This window comes from Notamacropus eugenii, chromosome 4 (assembly GCF_028372415.1).
Source record: "Notamacropus eugenii isolate mMacEug1 chromosome 4, mMacEug1.pri_v2, whole genome shotgun sequence".
NCBI lineage: Eukaryota > Metazoa > Chordata > Mammalia > Diprotodontia > Macropodidae > Notamacropus > Notamacropus eugenii.
The window spans coordinates 52,803,579-52,822,483 of NC_092875.1; the positions used below are offsets into that span (position 1 = coordinate 52,803,579).

General features: G+C 40.5%; 1 pseudogene; it reads left to right on the top strand.

Annotated features, from left to right (window-relative positions):
• Nucleotides 1–1,291: 1,291 nt before the first annotated feature.
• LOC140502185 (protein phosphatase 1 regulatory subunit 3F-like) lies at nt 1,292–17,804 on the top strand (annotated as a pseudogene).
• The last annotated feature ends 1,101 nt before the right edge of the window (nt 17,805–18,905 follow it).

The window sequence follows — 18,905 nt, forward strand, 5'->3', positions numbered from 1 at the left end:
ACTACCCAGATACAGAAAAAAGTTTCCAGTTACAAATATTGTCTTTCCATGTATACATGTAAACAGTTCAACTTTACTAAGTCCCTTATGACTTCTCTTTACTGTTTAGCTTTCCATGCTTCTCTTGATTCTTGTGTTTTAAAGTCAAATTTTCTTTTCAGTTCTTGTCTTTTCATCAAGAATGCTTGAAAGTCCTCTATTTCACTGAAAGACCATTTTTACCCTGAAGTACTATACTTAGTTTTGCTGAGTAGGTGATTCTTGGTTTTAATCCCAGTTCCTTTGACTTCTGGAATATCATATTCTAAGCCCTGTGATCCCTTCATATAGAAGCTGCCAAATCCTGTGTTGTCCTGATTATATTTTCACAATACTCAAACTGATTTTTTCTGTCTGCTTGTAATATTTTTTTCCTTGATCTGGGAAATTTGGAATTTGACTACTATATTCCTCGGAGTTTCTCTTTCAGATCTCTTTCAAGAGGTGATCTGTGGATTCTTTCAATATTTATTTTTCCCTCTGGTTCTAGAATATCAGGGCAGTTTTCCTTGATGATTTCATGAAAGATGATGTCTAGGCTCTTTTTTTGATCATGGCTTTCAGGTAGTCCTATAATTTTTAAATTGTCTCTCCCAGATCTATTTCTTAGGTCAGTTGTTTTTCCAATAAGATATTTCACATTATCTTCCATTTTTTCATTCTTTTGGTTTTGTTTTGTAATTTCTTGGTTTCTCATAAAGTCTTTAGCTTCCATATATTCCATTCTAATTTTTAAAGACCTATTTTCTTCAGTGAGCTTTTGAACCTCCTTTTCCATTTGGCTAATTCTGGTTTTTAAAGCATTCTTCTGCTGATTGGCTTTTTGGACCTCTTTTGCCAATTGAGTTAGCTTGTTTTTCAAGGTGTTATTTTCTTCAGCATTTTTTTGGGTCTCCTTTAGCAAGGTGTTGACCCACTTTTCATGATTTTCTTGCATCTCTCTCATTTCTCTTCCCAATTTTTCCTCCACCTCTCTTACTTGATTTTCAAAATTCTTTTTGAGCTCTTCCATGTCCAGGACCAATTCATATTTTCCTTAGAGGCTTTCAATGCAGGAGCTTTGTCTTTGTCTTCTTCTGACTGTATGTTTTGATCTTCCTCATCACCAGTGACGTAAGAAAATACCACTTCACTGAGAAAGTAAGAATTTATGGTCTGCTTTTTTACCCCCTTTTTCTCATTTACCCAGCCTATTACTTGACTTTTGGGCTTTGTTAAGTGGAGGTCTCCAGAAGCAGCCTCCACTTCAGCCATGGCTGCAGCTGCCACGGGGCTGGGGCCAGACCAATCTCTCCTCTTAACCAGGTGAGAGACCATTCCCACTGACCTTTGAAATTATCTTTAGCATTTGTGGGTTTAGAAGTCTGGAATATACAGCAGCTGCCCACAATTCAGTCCCCTAAGGTGTGCTCTCACTGGGTTTGCACTGGGGAGACCTATGCCAAATTGCACTCTGCTCCCAGTCTGGTTTGATAGACCCTTCCCATCAATCTTCCAGATTGTCTTAGGTTGGCAATTTGCTTCAGTCTGTCATTTTGTGGCTTTTGTTGCTCTAGAATATGTTTAGTGTCATTTTTGACAGGTTATTAAAGAGGTTTGGGGGGAGTGCTTTAGCTGGTCCCTACTTCTATTCCACCATCTGGGCTCTGCCCCCCTCTCTCTCCTTCCATCCTGTCCCTCCTCAAAAGCATTTTACTTCTGACCTGCCCTCCCTTCTATCACCCCCTCTTCCCCTCCTACATTTCTGAAGCGTAAGATAGATTTCTATATCCTATTGAGTGTGTATGTAACAGTAAGGTAGGGCAGTTAGGTGGTGCAGTGGATAAGGCACCAGTGCAGGAGTCAGGAGGACCTGAGTTCAAATCTCACCTCAGACACTTGCCACTCACTAGCTGTGTGACCTTGGGCAAGTCACTTAACCCAAATTGCCTCATACTGTGTCATCTCCAGTCATCTTGATGAATATCTGGTCACTGGATTCAGATGACTTTGGAGAAATGAGGCTGGTGATCTGCACAGCCCTCCCTCATTCAAAGCAAAGTCAAGTGCAAGTCATGTCATCATTTCTCTGATGGCATGGTCTTCTTCGGAAATGAAGGACGAACACACACACACACACACACACACACACACGACAGTAAGGTTCACTCACTGAGCCTCAACTCCTTTTTCCCCCTCCACTGTAAAAGCTTTTTTCTTACCTCTTTTATGTAATATAATTTGTCCAATTCTACCTCTCCCTTTCTCCATCTCTCAGCACATTCTTCTCTCACCCCTTAATTTTATTTTTTAAATATCATCCCTTCATATTCAATGTACACTTGTGCCCTCTGTCCATATATAGTCCGTCTAACTAGTTTACTAATGAGAAAGGTCTTATCAGTTACAAATACTGTTTTCCCATGTAGGAATGTAAACAGTTAAAACTTATTAAGTCCCTTATGATTTCTCTTTTCTGTTTACCTTTTGATGCTTCTCTTGAGTCTTTTATCTGAAAGTCAAATTTTCTATTCAGCTCTGGTCTTATCACCAAGAGTGCTTGAAAGTGTCTCTCTCATTAAATATCCATTTTCCCCCTGAGGATTATGCTCAGTTTTGCTGGGTAGGTGATTCTTGATTGTAATTCTACCTCCTTTGCCCCCTGGAATATCATAATACAAGCCCTCCAATCTTTTAACGTAGAAACTGCTAAATCTTGTGTTAACCTGGTTGTGGTTCAATATACTTGAGTTGCTTCTTTCTGGTTGCTTGCAATACTTTCTCCTTGACCTGGGAACTCTGAAATTTGGCTATAATATTCCTGATATGTTTTCATTTTGGGATCACTTTCAGGAGGTGCTCAGTGGATTCTTTCAGTTTCTATTTTATCCTCTGGTTCTAAAATATCAAGGTGGTTTTCCTTGATAATTTGATAGTTTTTGAATTATCTCTCCTGGATCTATTTTGCAGGTCAGTTCTTTTTGCAACGTTTCACATTGTTTTCTATGCCTTCCTTCTTTTGACTTTCTTTTATTTTATTTTTTTTTATTTCTCATAAAGTCATTAGCTTTCACTTACTCAGTTCTCATTTTTAAGAAGTTATTTTCTTCAATGAACTTTTGTACCTCCTTTTCCATCTGGCTAGTTCTACTTTTGAAAGCATTCTTCATTGAATTTTTGTACCTTTTACCATTTGGCCTAGTCTGTTTTGTTTTAAAATTTTATTTAAATTAAAACACCAGCACACAAATACAGAATAGAAGAAAAGAAGTCAAAACATATCATAAATTTAAATATTGGAACTTAAATACAAAGCTAAAAGAGAAGAAAAGCAGATCATGTGCACAGCAGAACATAAGAGTGGATTCAAATTATGTAAGAATAAATTTTCATTTCAAGAAAGCCTATATGATAAATAATACTTGTCTTTAAAATTGTCCATCTTTACTTTGCTTCTTTGTGAATTCTTTTGTTCTCTTCTGTGCACTTTTTTACTTTGTTCCCCCTCCCCCAAAGGCTACAATAAAGTTTAGATATATTTCTCCATAGCTGTAGATATATACATACACATACACATATATACATACATACATAGACATACTTTCCCAAACTTATTCTACTCCTGACCTTTTCTATGTTTGAGCATATCTCTTGTTTTCTATCCCTCCTGTCTCCTCTACTTAACCCACTACCTTACCCTCCTATTACTTGCCTACCCCATTCAAGGATCTCTCTCCTATCCTCCCATTCCCTTAAATATAAATACCCTTCTATACACCTTTTTAACTTTTCCCTCCCCCTCTCCTCTAAAGATCTCTCCCTTGTCCTCTCCCCCTCCCTATGTCTCTATCACTTTATTTTTTCTGAATTTAGAATACTTTTATACTTTTCTAAATATATATGTATTTTCCCTATTAAATCCAATGAAAGTAGGTTACCAGAACTACCAGCCATCCTCCCCCATCTAATTCCTCTGTATCCATTCTTCCTCTTGCACCCCATTTGTGTAGAACAATTACTTTTTAGCTGTTCCTAAATGGTTTTACTTTTAAAATTCATATCCTACTCAGATTTTCCCCAGTTTTACTTATGAGCTAACCAATTAATAAGAATCTTAGACATACATGTTGCATTTTATATATATATATATATATATATATATATATATATATATATATATATATATATATATATATATATATATATGTAGACAGTAAACAATCTGTCCTTATGAATCCCTCGTAATCAGTCTTTGGTATGTTCCTTAACTTTCTCTTGGTTCTTGTATGTTAAATCTATTAAGTGCAGGATTTTTTAAAATTATTTTTATTTTATTTTTTTTAAATTTTATTTTTTTATTATTATTTTTTAATGTTTAATAATCACTGCCATAAAATTAAGATTTTACCCCCACACACACCTACCCTCCACTACCCCCCTCCTTCCCCATGACTGCATACAATTCTGTATAGATTCTACATATACTTTCCTATTGAGTACATTTTCACTATAGTCATGCTATGTAGTAGAACTAAAATAAATGGAAGAAATCATATAACAAATCAAAACATGAAACACAAAAACACACACACACACACAAACATGATCTGCTGCATTCTATGAATGACTTCCATATTTCTTTCTCTGAGTGTGGAAGGCATTTTTGCCTTAGAAAACCACCATTGGGATTTTTTTTTTAATAAGTTCTTACGTTATTACGAAATTCCAAGTCTACCAGAAAAAACTCTCACACACTGTGGTCGTTGCTGTGCACAAAGTTCTTCTGGTTCTGCTCCTTTCACTCAGCATCAGATCATATAAGTCCTTCCAAGCCTCTCTGAAGTCTTCTTGTTCATCATTTCTTATGGTGCAATAGTACTCCATTACATTCATATACCATAATTTATTCAGCCATTCCCCAATTGATGGATATCCCCTTGACTTCCAGTTTTTGGCAACTACAAAGAGTGCTGCTGTAAGTGCAAGATTTTTTTAAACAAAGTCTTAAAAGTCTGAGAGTTTATCAAATGTCTACTTTTTTTTCACTGAGGAAAATACTTAACCTTGCAGGGTATTATATTTGCAGCTGGAGCTCCAGTTCCTTTGCTTTTTGATATAGAATGTTCCAAGACCTGCAGTTCTTTATTTTCTCTGCTGCTAGGTCTTGTGTGAGTCTAATTGTGGTACCACCATATTTAAATTGTTTTAGTCTTGGTGCTTTTAATATTTTATCCTTGGGCTGAGAGTTTTGGAATTTGACTATAATATTCCTATGAGTTTTCCTCATAGAATCTCTTTTAAGTGGCAATCTATGGATTTTTTCTATTTCTACTTTTCCCTCTTGTAATACTTCAGGACAATTTCCTTTAATTATTTCTTGTGTTATTGTATCAAGATTCTTTTTTTGATCATAACTTTCAGTTGGTTCAATTATTTTCACATTTTCTCATTTTGATCTATTGTCTCATCTTTTAAGATGTTTCACTTTCTCTTCTATTTTTTAATTATTCATATTTTGGTTAATTATTTCTTGACCTCTTATAATTTTGTTGGTTTCACTGCCCAATTCTAATTTTCAAGGTCTCATTTTCTTCCTTAAGATTCTGGATTTCCTTTTCTAATTGGTTAGCTTTCCTTTCATAAGCTTCTAGTTTTTCTTGGATTATTCTTATTTTTTCTTTAGTTTTTCCTCCATCTCTGTCTTTTGGTTTTTAAAGAATTTTTAAAGATCTTCTATGAATTCTTTTTGGACAGGTGACCATTTGACATTGCTCTTTGGGGGTTTCTTTACTTCAATACCCTCCTCTGAAGATGAACCCTAGTCATCTCTATTCCCATAATAGCTTTCCATGGTTGGATTCTTCCTCCTTTGCTTGTGCATTTTTTGTGGTAATAGCTCAATTTTTGTAATCACCTCTACCCCTGAGGTATGAAAAATGATGCCTCTTGTCCCAGATCTTCAGTTCTCCCCTCCAGCCTGGAACCAAAGTCAAATCTCCAACCTTCTGTAAGTTCCCACACCCAGAGGCTTCTGTATGCACCAGGCATGTGCTGGATCTTTCTTGCCCTCACAGCTCTTTTGCAGCGCAGCTGGGTCTGGTGTTCCTCATCAGCAGAGGTTCTCTTAATCTTTCTGGGCTCAAAGTCCAACTCCCCCCACTGTGGGGGTAGTGGTGGTGAAAGCTCCTGTGACTGGCACCAAGGCAGCCTCTCAAACCAACTAACCTCAGGACTTGTAGCTTATTCTTAAAATGGATCCTAGCCTGGAGGTGTTTACTCTTCACAGAGACCAAACCTCCTCCTATGATTTTTCTTCAGATCTTCTCAAATTGTCCCAGGAAGATCCTGGTTGTGCCCTTATTCTTATTTATCTCCACTCACACTTTGTTCTCCCTAAGGTGTTCTTTTAACTCTTTTGTAAAGGAAAATCTTGAGAGCTTGAAATTTTCTCCAGATTAAAAACATAGAGATGGCCTTGGGACCTGAGGATATCACCAAGGGTAATAGGTCAGAGGAAGAAGAGGGTCCAGGACAGAGCCATGTGAGATAGCTAGAGTAAAGGGTGTGGCCTAGATGAGGATCCAGCAACCAGAGGGCTAGATCAAACTGATACATAATGACCCCAACTATACAGAGCTTGCACAACATTCTGGTTCCAGGTAACCAGTATTCTTCCTATTTTCCTGGCTCCCTTTGTTGTAAAACCATATAAACCACTCTCTAAACTCCCAGTCCTTTTCTGTTCTTCGTGCATCCATGTACTATACTCGCCCAATAAAAGCTTCCAGGTTTTACATTTGAACTCTGCCTTGGTTCTCTTTGCTCAGGCAGATACTATGCCCCAATTAATTGAGATAACCATTAATCAGAAGAATCAAATAGCTCCAGCAGATAGTGAGCTACCCAGCCTGTGAAGTGTTTAGTCTAAGGCTTGGTGATCTGCTTCATGATGATGTAGGACTTTCTTGCTTTAGATCAGGCTTGGCCCAGCAGAGGTGTTCCGAGGTCACCCAGTGGACACTGCAAAGGAACACTGTTGTGTCAAACTAGAGTAATATTCATTCTACCTCCTGATTGGTTGATTTTGATTCCCAGGCTATTTCATCTTCTCCTGAATAATAAGGGAGCTCAGGCAAATCAAGTTCCTTAGTAAATTCATTATTCCTGCCATTTCTTTACCTTCAAGTTCTGTTATTTTTGTTAATGATCTAGAGCCCTCCCAGCTCTGACATTATGTTTTAAAATGGTGAAGTCAGTGACAGAATAGACAAATAAGGAGGCAGCCTCCTTTCCTATTTCCTATGGGTTTTTGGCTGACTATTTGTATAGTACTAGAATGAAAGAAGGTATTTACTATGTAGTTGGATAAAAGCCTAGAGGGAACACTTCTCAACTATTCAGATGATCCAAAGCTAGATGGGTAGCTAACACCATAGATGAAAATCAGGATCCAAAAATATCTTAACAGGCTGGAGAAATGGGCTATGTCCAATAAGATGGAATTTAATAAGGGCAGTCTTATACCTGAATTCCCTGCCCTACCCTGTCCCCCAACGCTCTACACATATAGGATGGGGGAGACATGGTTAGATAACAGTTATGTATTGAAGTAGTGTACTGGACTGGGAGTCAGAATGACCTGAGTTCAAATCTGTCCTCAGACATTTACTGGCTATGTGGTCCTGAGCAAGTCATTTAGCCTCTGTCTGCCTCAGTTTCCTCAACTATAAAATGAGGATAAGGACAGCACTCATCTCCCAGGGTTGTTGTTAGGATCAAATAAGATAATATTTGCAAAGTACCTGGCACATAGTAGTTGCCTATAAATAAATGTTTATTCCTGGGCTTTTAAGTCAATTGCAAGCTCTTTAATAACTCATCTGTGCGAATTGGCAACCAAACCCTCCCTCCAAATTCCCAAAATTCAAATCTAATCTTGAACTGCATTAAAGAGATATAACTTCCAGGATTTAACTCTGAGGTAATATGCCTCTGTACTCTGCATTAGTCAAACTACATGCTGTACTTGGAATCAGAAAGAACAGTGTTCAGATTCTACCCAAGATACTTCCTAGCTGTGTCACCCTGGGCAAGATAATTAATCTTTCCAGACTCTGTCTCATAGGCTGCAAAATAGGGGACAATAATTGCGGCCTTTACCTCCCTGGGTAGGGAGCTATGAGTTAAGGACTTTGCACACCTTAAAAAGGCCAGATCATAATTACTGTTATCTATGGCCCAGGTTTGTAGGAGGCTGCTTTATGGTGGTTCTTAAGATATTTCCTATCTGGGAAGCCTGGAAGCTTGAGCACTACCCTAGAAGAGCAGGGTTCATAGATAGGCAAGTTCTTTTTACGCTCAGCTTCAACAACTTACCTAAGCTGTGGCCTTCTCTCCTCAGTAGTATTACCAAGATTCTCTCATTGCAATTGACATTTACTAAGAGCCTATTATATGAAATGTCTTCTGTCTGCTTCTTTCTAGGAAGCATGATGTTCTCTCTCTCTCTCTCTCTCTCTCTCTCTCTCTCTCTCTCTCTTTCCATCTCTCATACACACAAATTTTCTCTAGCAATGATATCAGGAAACGGGGGATGGAACAAGGAAAGAGAAGAATGGAGGAACACATATACATATCTTCCTTAGCTGCAGGGGTGGAAGAGGGAAAGGTAGGAAAGGCAGGGATGTGGTCTAGGAGCCCTGGAAGCCTGCACCTGCAACTAACTATGGGAAACCTCATCAGTCTCAAAGTATCACTCTGTAAGAGGGCAGGTGATGTTCAAACCCTGGGTCCTGGCTTGGTACCTGGGCAATAATAAACAAGTGACTTTCTTCTCTGGGTGTCACACAAAGGTGAAAAGAGATGTGTATTTGTGGTATTGGAATCTGTGATGCTGGTGTGTGTATTGTGTTGTGTTGTGTGTATGTGTGTAATTTAGAAACCATAAGAGTAAGACAGAAGAAGCTTGTGAAGCTGGGGAGAGGGCCAGTCTTTGTGTATGTGTGGTGAGCGATATCATGTGCTGGGAGAATCACAGACTTTTACCCCCAGCAGAAACAGAATAAGACCAAGCTGATACCCTTGTGGTATCAGAGCTGAAGGGGGAGGCGAAGCTGTGACTGTGTTTTTGCCTTGGAACAGCCCCTAAAGGAAGGGTCTTGAAACACTAAGGGAATGGGCAATGGAGCAATAAAGACAGCAGGACAGATATTGGGGGAGGCAGACCCCCCCTTTTGGCTACCCCCCTCATGGGGTTTAAGTTTATGATTCTTTGCTGTCTAGGTAGAAGGATGACTCCTGAAAAAAAGGCAGGATAAGTTGTATCAAACCTCCCTTTCTTTCCCTCTCAGGAGCAGCTTCTGGAGAAAAAGATACAGAGTCAATGCCTGGGGTGGCATAGGATAAGGAGCCAGAGAGGCAGTACTGAAAGTTTTGTACGGGACTCTGGAACAATAGAAAAATCTGTATTGTGAAGTGGTAGGAAGAAGAGGTAGGGCCAAAAGAAAGGTCATTAGGACCCTGGTCAGAGGAAGGGCAGCAAGTTTAGAGAAGGAAACTACAAAGACAAGGGAGAGACTCTAGGAAAGTGGTTCAGGGGATTGGGGTGGGGTGGAGCTGAAGGGCAGGGGCAAGGGTTAACGAATAATTTAGGTAGGGCTCTAAGCCAGGTGGAGCTAAGACTGAGGGGGTTGGAGGGGTTACTGAGAGGGAGAACCTAGGTAGGGGAAGGCACAAAGGGTCAAGGTTGCAGAAGAAAGGAGGTAGAAGATAGAGCTTGGTTAGGGGTTGTGATGGAGACCTAAATTCCTGCAGTCCAGTACTTTGGCCCTAGTACCTCCAGGCTGGCTGTAGCTACAGCTCTCTTCCAGTCACTGAACAGGGTCAGACACAAGTGTACTCACATACTCCCAAAACTTTCCTTTGGGGCTTCCTGGACTATCTTAACCTCCCTAAAACTAGCTCACCTCCAAGCCCTCGATTTACAACCCTTTAAAAATGGATCATTTCTTCTCTACCCCATCTCCATAGTCACCAAGGCACTCAGCTCCACTCAAATATAGAGCCCTTTAGACACCCATGTTCTCTGCACCCATCAGGCTCATGACCCACTAAACCCCATATACAAAGGGCAACTTTCTTTCCTCTCTGCTTCCAACCTGACACCCCGCATATTAACAGCTTCTACCCACTTACAGTCACTCCCTACTACTTCTCCTCTTCTCTCCACCTATATCCACTAGTGCTTTCTTAACCCTAGCTGTACTACAGAAGAAATGCACAGATCTCCAGATAGGAGAAAGGAGATAGACAACAGTATTACCCCATCCCAACTAGACACAAATACACTGCCCCTCTCATGATCTCCCTCCCAGCACACATGAGACCCCCATAAAGGCACAAAGGTGCACACAAATCCAAGCCATTTGGTGCAGGCCCCATTCCTTCTAACTTTTTCTTCCTCTCTTTTTCATCTTTGATTAAAATATGGAGTGTCTGAAGGTAGCAGCTATCACCTGCCTTCTTGGCCACAAACCAAGGACAGAAAGAAGGTCTCTACCTTTCTATTCATCTCTCTTATCTTATTCATGGGGGTCTTTTATCTTCCCTCTTCCAAAATCCCTAATTTCTGCAGAAATTGCCGTTCCCACCTCCTCTTCAACTCTTTTCTCTCACCTTTCCTATCCAATTGCTTGCCAAATCTCAGTTTTTATCTTCCTGTCTCTCCCATCTAGTCCTTTCTGTCTGCTCATTAGTACCAGTCTAGTTCAGACCTTCATCACCTCTCAGCTTCTTGGGGTTTCTCTGCCTCAAGTCTTCCCCATTCCAACCATCCTACACACTATTGCCAAAGTAATTTTCCTTAAGTATAATTTGATCATGTGACTCTCCTAGTTAATTAGTCGTTGTTATTCAGATATTTCTGTGATGACTGACTCTTCACAACTCCATTTGAGGTTTTCTTGGCAAAGACACTAGAGTGGCTTACCATTTCCTTCTCCAGCTCACTTTATTTACAGTTGAGGAAGCAAGCAAGGTAAAGTAACTTGCCAAGAGTTACATAGCTAGTAAATGTTTAAAGCCAGATTTGAACTCAGGATGATGAGTTGTCCTGATTCCAGGCCCAGCACATTGTCCATTGTGACACCTAAGTGCCCTACTTAATCAATCCAATGTTTTGCTATTGTCTCCAGGATAAAATAGAAATTCCTCTATTTAGCTTTTCAAGTCCTGCACAACTAGGCTCTGACCAGCATTTGAAGAGAACTAGACACTGCTCTGGATGGGCCATCACTAGTCAACACTTACTGAGTTCTATTTGCTAGGCTGAGGTTCAGTGGGAGACAGAGAGAGGGAAGAGAATAGGCATAGACTTGTCCCTGACCTCTGGATGCCAGCCCTCCAAGGCAGCAGGAGAGAGCAGGCAGGTGGAGATAAAAGGATCTCTATAAATTGCATTTCCTCCTTAGCACAATGAGGGGTTGGACTCTGAGCCTTCTTCTCCTGAGCTATGTGACTGAGTGAGTCTGAGTATAGCGGGGTCCAGAGGCATGTGTTTACTGATTGCCTCATAAGAAATCATGAAGTGGAAGAGTACAGAAAAGCATCAGATGACTAATAGAAACTGACGTAGTATGAAATAAACAGAAACAGGAAAATAAGATAAAGCATGATTCCAACGATGGAAATGGAAAGAACAGAAATAAAAGCCAGGTCACAGAAAAGAGGGAAGAAAATGTATTCCTCTCCTCTCTTTCAGAGAGATAGCAGTCTACAGTTGTGGAATGCCACATGCACTGTCAGAAATGGTGGCTGTTTTGGTTAGTTTTGCTGACCTACCCTTTCCTTTTTCTGTTTTATTGTTTGTTACAAGGATTGGTTCTCTAGATTACATTCTAATGGATAGGAGGGAGTAAAGGAAAGAACAAGCATTTTTTTAAAGCATCTACTAGGTGTCAGGCATCGTGCTAGGCATTTGCAAATTTTATCTCATTTCATAAAGGGGGAAGACAGCTCCTGAAAGGGGGCTGAAAAGAGGGACTAGGGTGGAGAGATCCCAATTCCAAGGAGGAAGGAATAAATGTTGAAATAAAAGTGTAAAAATGAAATGATTAATTTTTCTTTAAGTTTCAAAGACCCTGTGGATCAGTGGAGAAGAAGACATTGGGGAGGAGTTAATGATAGGAATGGATCTATGTTGGGTTTTTTTTTTGGTTGTTTTGTTGTTATTTTTGTTGTTGTTGGGAGGAATAGCTCTTTCTCTAGGTTCTCAACCTCTGTCCCTTCTTTTCTTTCATGCCTCCCTGATCATCCCATATAGACAGTGGGTGTTGGTGGAGCAGTGATAACAGTATCTGCCACTTTAAACTGGCTCCCTGTGAAGGCCAGAGATCAGAGTTCTGTCCTGACAAAAGTACTTCAAAGATCCAGAACCAAGACACCTTTTGTTCCAGCCTTCCTCCTTTTACAGTTGTACAAATCAAGATGAAGTGATTTGCCCAAGGTTATAGAGATTGTGTGAGTTGTTGCATTTTAATTCCTCTGACTTGAAAGTCAGAATTCTTTGCACTGTTTTAAGGTGTAGGTTCCCAGAAGTCAAAGAGAACACTGTCACTGGCTTTACCCTTCTTCTGTTCTTGACCTGAGCATTGTTGTTTTTTTTAAACTCAATTAAACAAAGAGACTGCCTAGCCTAACAGTGGAACAAGCCTGGAGACTTTCTTTCTCCTTTTTCTGTTTCCCCATATGACTGGCAGAGGGCAGAAGAGATAAGTCTGGATAGGATATTTGGGAAAGATGGGAGAGGGAAAGCAAGTAAGTGTTTATTAAATGTCTGCTATATACTATGGTAAACACTTTACAAATATCTAACTATCTCCATAATTATGCTAGGCAGGTGCCATTACTATTCCCATTTTATACTTGAGTCAGACACGAGTTAAATGACTTGTCAAGGATATACAGATAGTATGCACTTAAGAGTGGATTTGAACTTCATGACTCCAGTCCTCTATTGACTATACCACCTAATTGCAATGATTAGTAGATTCAGATGGTTTTTGTATATTTTTCCCACAACTGGGAAGGACTTTTGAGATCATGGGTTTATAAATTTAGAACTGGAAGGAATTATAGAAATTATCTAGTCCAAACTCATTCATTTCACATATGAGGAAACACAGGGAAATGCTGTTAATTGACTTGCCCCAACATCATACAGGTTGAAAGTAATAACCATGAAATTTGAATGAAACCCCTTTGACTTTAATCCAGTCATCTTTCCAATGAACTTGTCCCCTATGTACTCAACACTGTCCTAGACATTAAAGGATTATTATCTCATCACATCCATTCACTTAATGGAGGTGGGGGCTGAGATCCAAGGAGGAAAAGGGAATTGCCCAAAGTCAAATGACAGATCAGTGATTATTTGATCCCAAAATTCCTAACTCTCAGTCCATCATCTTTTCTTTCACTCTACCCTTCACAAATGGTGTTTTAGATACTTTTCTGCTTCCCAAAGTTAACAGCTGTTGTGTCTTACTTAAATGAAAGAATGAATAAATTTTGGAAAAATTGAGAAAAACCCAAAGATTCTCAATATTGCATTGAAAGTGTTCTCTTTCTTAAGATTTCCTGGAATACTTTGACTAAATGTATCCTTTGCTTCAATCATTTTGTTTTTTAATTATAGCTATTAATGAACATCCTATACCATTTACCCCATTCAATAGGAACTTCTTGTGGACAGATAGTATATTGGTGATATTGTTGGGATTTTGTTGGGTTTCTGGAAGTTCATTGCTAACTCAGGTTTCAAGAAGAATATCCTGTCTCTACCTACTCCTAATATTATAGCTCATTATCTCCAACGAAGTTTGGTCCATTAACCATCAGACAATAGATTTAATTAGCTTAGGAAAGTAAAGCAAAACATGCCTTATCATGAATCTGGGGTCTAATTTTTCTTAGTTACAGATATCATCCATGAGAAGAGTGAGCACAAACTTTTAATATGATAGCAAGTGAACACTTGTGGCCATGCAACTCATAACTGCCTGGTAGCTTTTCTTAACCACAGTACAGATCAACAACCAAGGTCCCCCAGTTCTGGATCAACTGGTGAGTGGCACAGCAGACAAGCTGTGACTCCTCTAGACCCAGCACTGCAGGTGATCTGCCAGCACTAGCATCCAGGGCATAATATGTGTGATTTGGCTGGACCATACCAGAGCAGTGGATAAGCTGCCAGCATGTGAGGCCCCCTCCCAAAAAATTCCAGTGAGCAGATTCTTCATCCTCCATGTAAGAAATTTGGGATAGTGCCCCCGGTACTCCAGGGGCAGAGATCAACTAAAAATGAGCAAAAAACAAAAAAGAGCCCAGACCATAGATAGCTACTATGATGACTGGGAAGATCAAAATGCAAACTCAGAAGAGGACAACAATATCAAAATGCCTACATGTACAACCTCAAAGAAGAATACATATTGGTCTCAAGTCCAAAAATTCCTCTTGGAAGAGCTCAAAAACTATTTTAAAAATCAAGTAAGAGAGAAAGAAGAATAAATGGTAAAAGTAATGAGAGTATGTAGGAGAATTATGAAAAAAGAGTCAATAGCTTGAAAAAAGTCAATAGCACAGACATAATGACTGAAGAGTACAACTTCCTAAAAAATAGAATTGGCCAAAAGGGGAAAAAATATACTGAAAAAACCAACTCCTTAAAACTAGAATTGGCCAAATGGAAAACGAGATACAAAAGGTAACTGAAGAAAATACTGCAAATATCAATGGGCACCAGTCAACATTACACAGGACTTAGCAGCTTCTGATTTAAAGTATCAGAGGGCTTGGGATATAATATTCCAGAAAGCAAAAGAGCTTGGATTACAACCAAGAATCAATTGCCCCCAAATTAAGGATAATCTTTTAGGAGAAAACATGAACATTTAAGGAAACAGGGGACTTTCAAACTTCCCTGATGAAAAATCCAGAGCTAAATAGAACATCTGATTTTCAAATACAAGATTCAAGAGAAGCAAAAAAAAGTAAAGAGGAAAGGGGAAAACAATCATGTCATATCCCTACATGGGAAAATACTTATAATTCTTAAGAACTATATGTCTGTTAGGATTAAAACAATATGCTGTTTTCAAAAAACACATTTGAAGAAAAGAGGTACACACAGAATTAAGATAAAAGGCTGGAGCAGAATATATTATGCTTTAGCTGAAATTAAAAAAAAGATAGGGATAGCAATCCTGATCTCAGACAAAGCAAAGGCAAAAGGTGATCTATTTAAAAGAGACAATGAAAGAAGCTACATCTTGCCAAAAGTTACCATAGACTATGAAGTAACATCAATACTAAATATATATGTACCAAGTGATATAGCATTCAAAGTCCTAGAGAAAAAGTTAAGTGAGTTACAGGAAGAAATAGAGAGTAAAACTACACTAGTATGGGCCCTCAACCCCCCCTCTGAGGATTAGATAAATCTAACCACAAAATAAACAAGAAAGAAGTTAAATAGGTGAATAGAATTTTAGAGAAGTTAGATATGAAAGGCCTCCAAGGAAAATTGAATGGGGATAGAAAGGAATATGTTGTGTTCATCCTTTGTTGCCAAAGAAGACCATGCCATCAAAGAAATGATGACATGACTTGCACTTTACTTTGTTTTGAGTGAGGGAGGGCTGTGCAAGGTCACCAGCCTCATTTTTCCTCCAGAGCCATGTGAATCTAGTGACCTGATATTCCTCAGGAAGACTGGAGATGATCTAGAAAAAATATCTTTTCCTCAACTCAACCTGGCCAGGGTGCCCCCAGAGCCCAGGCCACAGTCAAGCTGCTGAGGAGCTGGACAGCCCCATGTAGGGCAGCCTCAGGGCAGAGGAGGAGCCAGGGTCTGGCAGCACAGCCCCTCAGGAAGGTCCTGCAGTGCAGCCCCTCAGGAGGATCTGAATACCCATGGCCCACCTGAGGTGCTACCAGCCCTGGGGCTGCAGGGACTGGGGAAGGGGACAATGACAATGTGTCACCTGCAGGAGCCCCCCACTTCACCCCCAGGCCTCCCTTTTATCTGCTGCCTGGCTTTGTGCTACTCTGTGGACTGGAGTACCTGTGGGGCTCCAGGGTGGAGTTGGAGGACTGACTGCACCCCTCTCCCTCATCAGTAGCCCTGGGCACCTGGTTGAGTGCCAGTGCTGTGGGGCCTCATTCCAGTTCTTTACACAAGGCCATGCATATGTATGCCACCCACGATGATGGCTAGCTGACCTTCAGTGACTACATAGCCCACTATGTGTGGGGCATGAAGAGCTTCCCTGAGGATGGGGGGCAAATAGTCTGCTTTGCCTTCCAACTGCCTTTTGATCCCACCAGTACTGATGCCCAGGTTCAGGATGGTGCCTACATAAACTTCGTGGAGTGCTACCAGATACTGGGGGTCACCTACTGGGCCAACAACCAGGGCAAGAAGTATACAGTGGTATACAGAAGGAGACCTCAGCCCAAGACTGCATGGTATACAGAAAGAGACCTCAGGCTAAGGGGCTGAGCTTCCCAGGGCTTCTTGTGTCACTTGCCAACAGCAAAGCACCTCTTTTGGTAGATGGAGATGAAATAGCTGAAGAGCTGTATGAAACCTTTTGGACATAGACAGGCTGAGCAGGAACTCAGAAGAGAGAATGTGGATGACCCTGTCTCTTCGGTGGAATGCCCTGATGAAGGGGACAGGGGTCAGGGAGCATATTAGTAACTCCTCTGCCACTCCAGGCAGGGCCATAGATAATACTGGTCTCAGATGTCATGGTATCTAGCTCTCCAGAAAACAAAGGCTCTGTATGTGTCTGAGATGTTCCTGGCATCCCTGAAATCCCCCACCATTGAAATTTCCCCCTTCTGTGCTGAACTTGGTGCCAGATCAGTGAGGAGCCCAGGGCGTCCTCTCATTTCAGACTGAGGATTGCTCAAGTCCTGTGAGTCACCTGCTTCCTCAGGGTCACCCAGTAGAGTGCCCAAACTGGGGAAAGTGTGGCTTTGGAGCTGGAAAAGTTCTACCTCACTCATATGAGGTGCTTGAGGGACAGAAAGCTGGCTGATGGGGAGTGAGGGAATCCTATCCCTGACTCTGACCAAGATGTCTTCCTTAAATGAATGGGGTCAGAGAGAGCCTTGAACAGCTCTCTAATGGAGAGCACTATTTGATGCAAAGTGTAAAGGATGTGGTGGAGCTCTTTAAAGATGCTGAAGAATGGGGTGGTGAGCTTGAGGAGGTGGAGTTATATTCTGGTGCAAAGGAGCAGTCAGAGAGAGAGAGAGACACCCTGAAAGAATCCCCTTCTGGCATTGTCACTGGCATGTGGCTTGCAGGACAGCATCCAGGCTTTGTCTTGGTAAAAAATGGACTTAGTCAGGATCCAGAAGAAGAGGAAATGCTGAGGTCTGGCTATTTGTGGTCCCCCTCCTGTGCAGCCCCTGAAAAGAAGTCAGTGGATTCAGAGAAAGAATGTGATCAAAGCAGTGCTATCAAGGCTGAAGGGCCTTCTTACTGCTTCCAGGAAGAAACCACCTCTTGTCCAGTAGCATTCCAGGAAAGAAGCCTTCTGACATTGTCCAAGAGTGGGAGGGTAGGCCTCTGGGAATTCCCGGGCCAGTTGCAGAAGGCTCTTGGCCAATGTCTATGTATGCTGGGTCTGCTGGTCTTCCTGCCCATTGTGTGGAAAGCCTGCATGGCCTTCATGGGATTGACCTTTTATCTCTCTCTGGTTTGGTTCTCCTAGATGGCCATGCATATTGGGGATGGGAGTGGTGGTGATGGCAGGAGGAGATCTAGCAATAACAAAAGCCCTGAATGTCTCCAGAATCCAGAGGCTGTGGACCCTGTGGGAGATTAGTGGAAGAAAGAAGAAAAGTTCTTAGACACCCATGGCCAAACTGGGCCTAGATACATCTACACAGGCACAGAAATGTACACACACATACACAGACCTACATGAATACCCATACATATGTGTGTGTGATATCATGCAGTGGGGGGGAGATGGAGTAGGGGAAAGCCTCTGGAGTTAGTCTCTTTGCTATATTTCTTACTAAAAAACTTCCAAAGGAACACCCCCTCCCTCCCCGCCAGCCAAGTAGAATTGGCCAAATAGGAGGGAAGACTCAAAATTCAACTGAAGAAAATAATTCCCTAAAAATTAGGGTTTGGACAATTAAGCTAATCACTCTGTGAGATATCAAGAATCAGTCAAACAAAATAGAATGAAAAAATAGAAAATGTAAAATACCTCACTGAAAAACAACTTACTTGGAAAACAGGTCCAAGAGAGATAATTTAAGTATTAATGTACTACCTGAAAATCATGATTAAAAAAATGAACCTGGACAGCATCTTTCTAGAAATTATCAAGGAAAACAGCCATGATGTCCTAGAATCAGAGGATAACATAGGCATTGAAAAAAATCCACTGATCACCTCCTGAAAGTGATCCCAAAATAAAAACTCCAAGGAATATTTTAGCAAATTTCAGAACTGTCAGTTTGATGAGAAATTAGTTTAAGTAGACAGAAAAAAAAATCAATTCAAATAGCAAGCAGCCACAATCAGGATTGCACAAGACTTAGTGGCTTCTAATTCAAAGGATCAGGAGACTTGGCATATGACATTCCAGAAAGCAATGGAACTTGGTTTACAACCAAGAATCAACTACCTAGCAAAATGGAGCATAATCTTTCAAGGAAAAAGATGGATAGTCAAAGAAACAGGACACATTCAAACTTACCTGATGAAAAGACCAGAACTGAACAGAAAAAAAAACAACTGACTTTCAAATGTGAGACTCAAGAGAAGCAAAGAAAGGCAAACAGAAGAAAAAAATAAC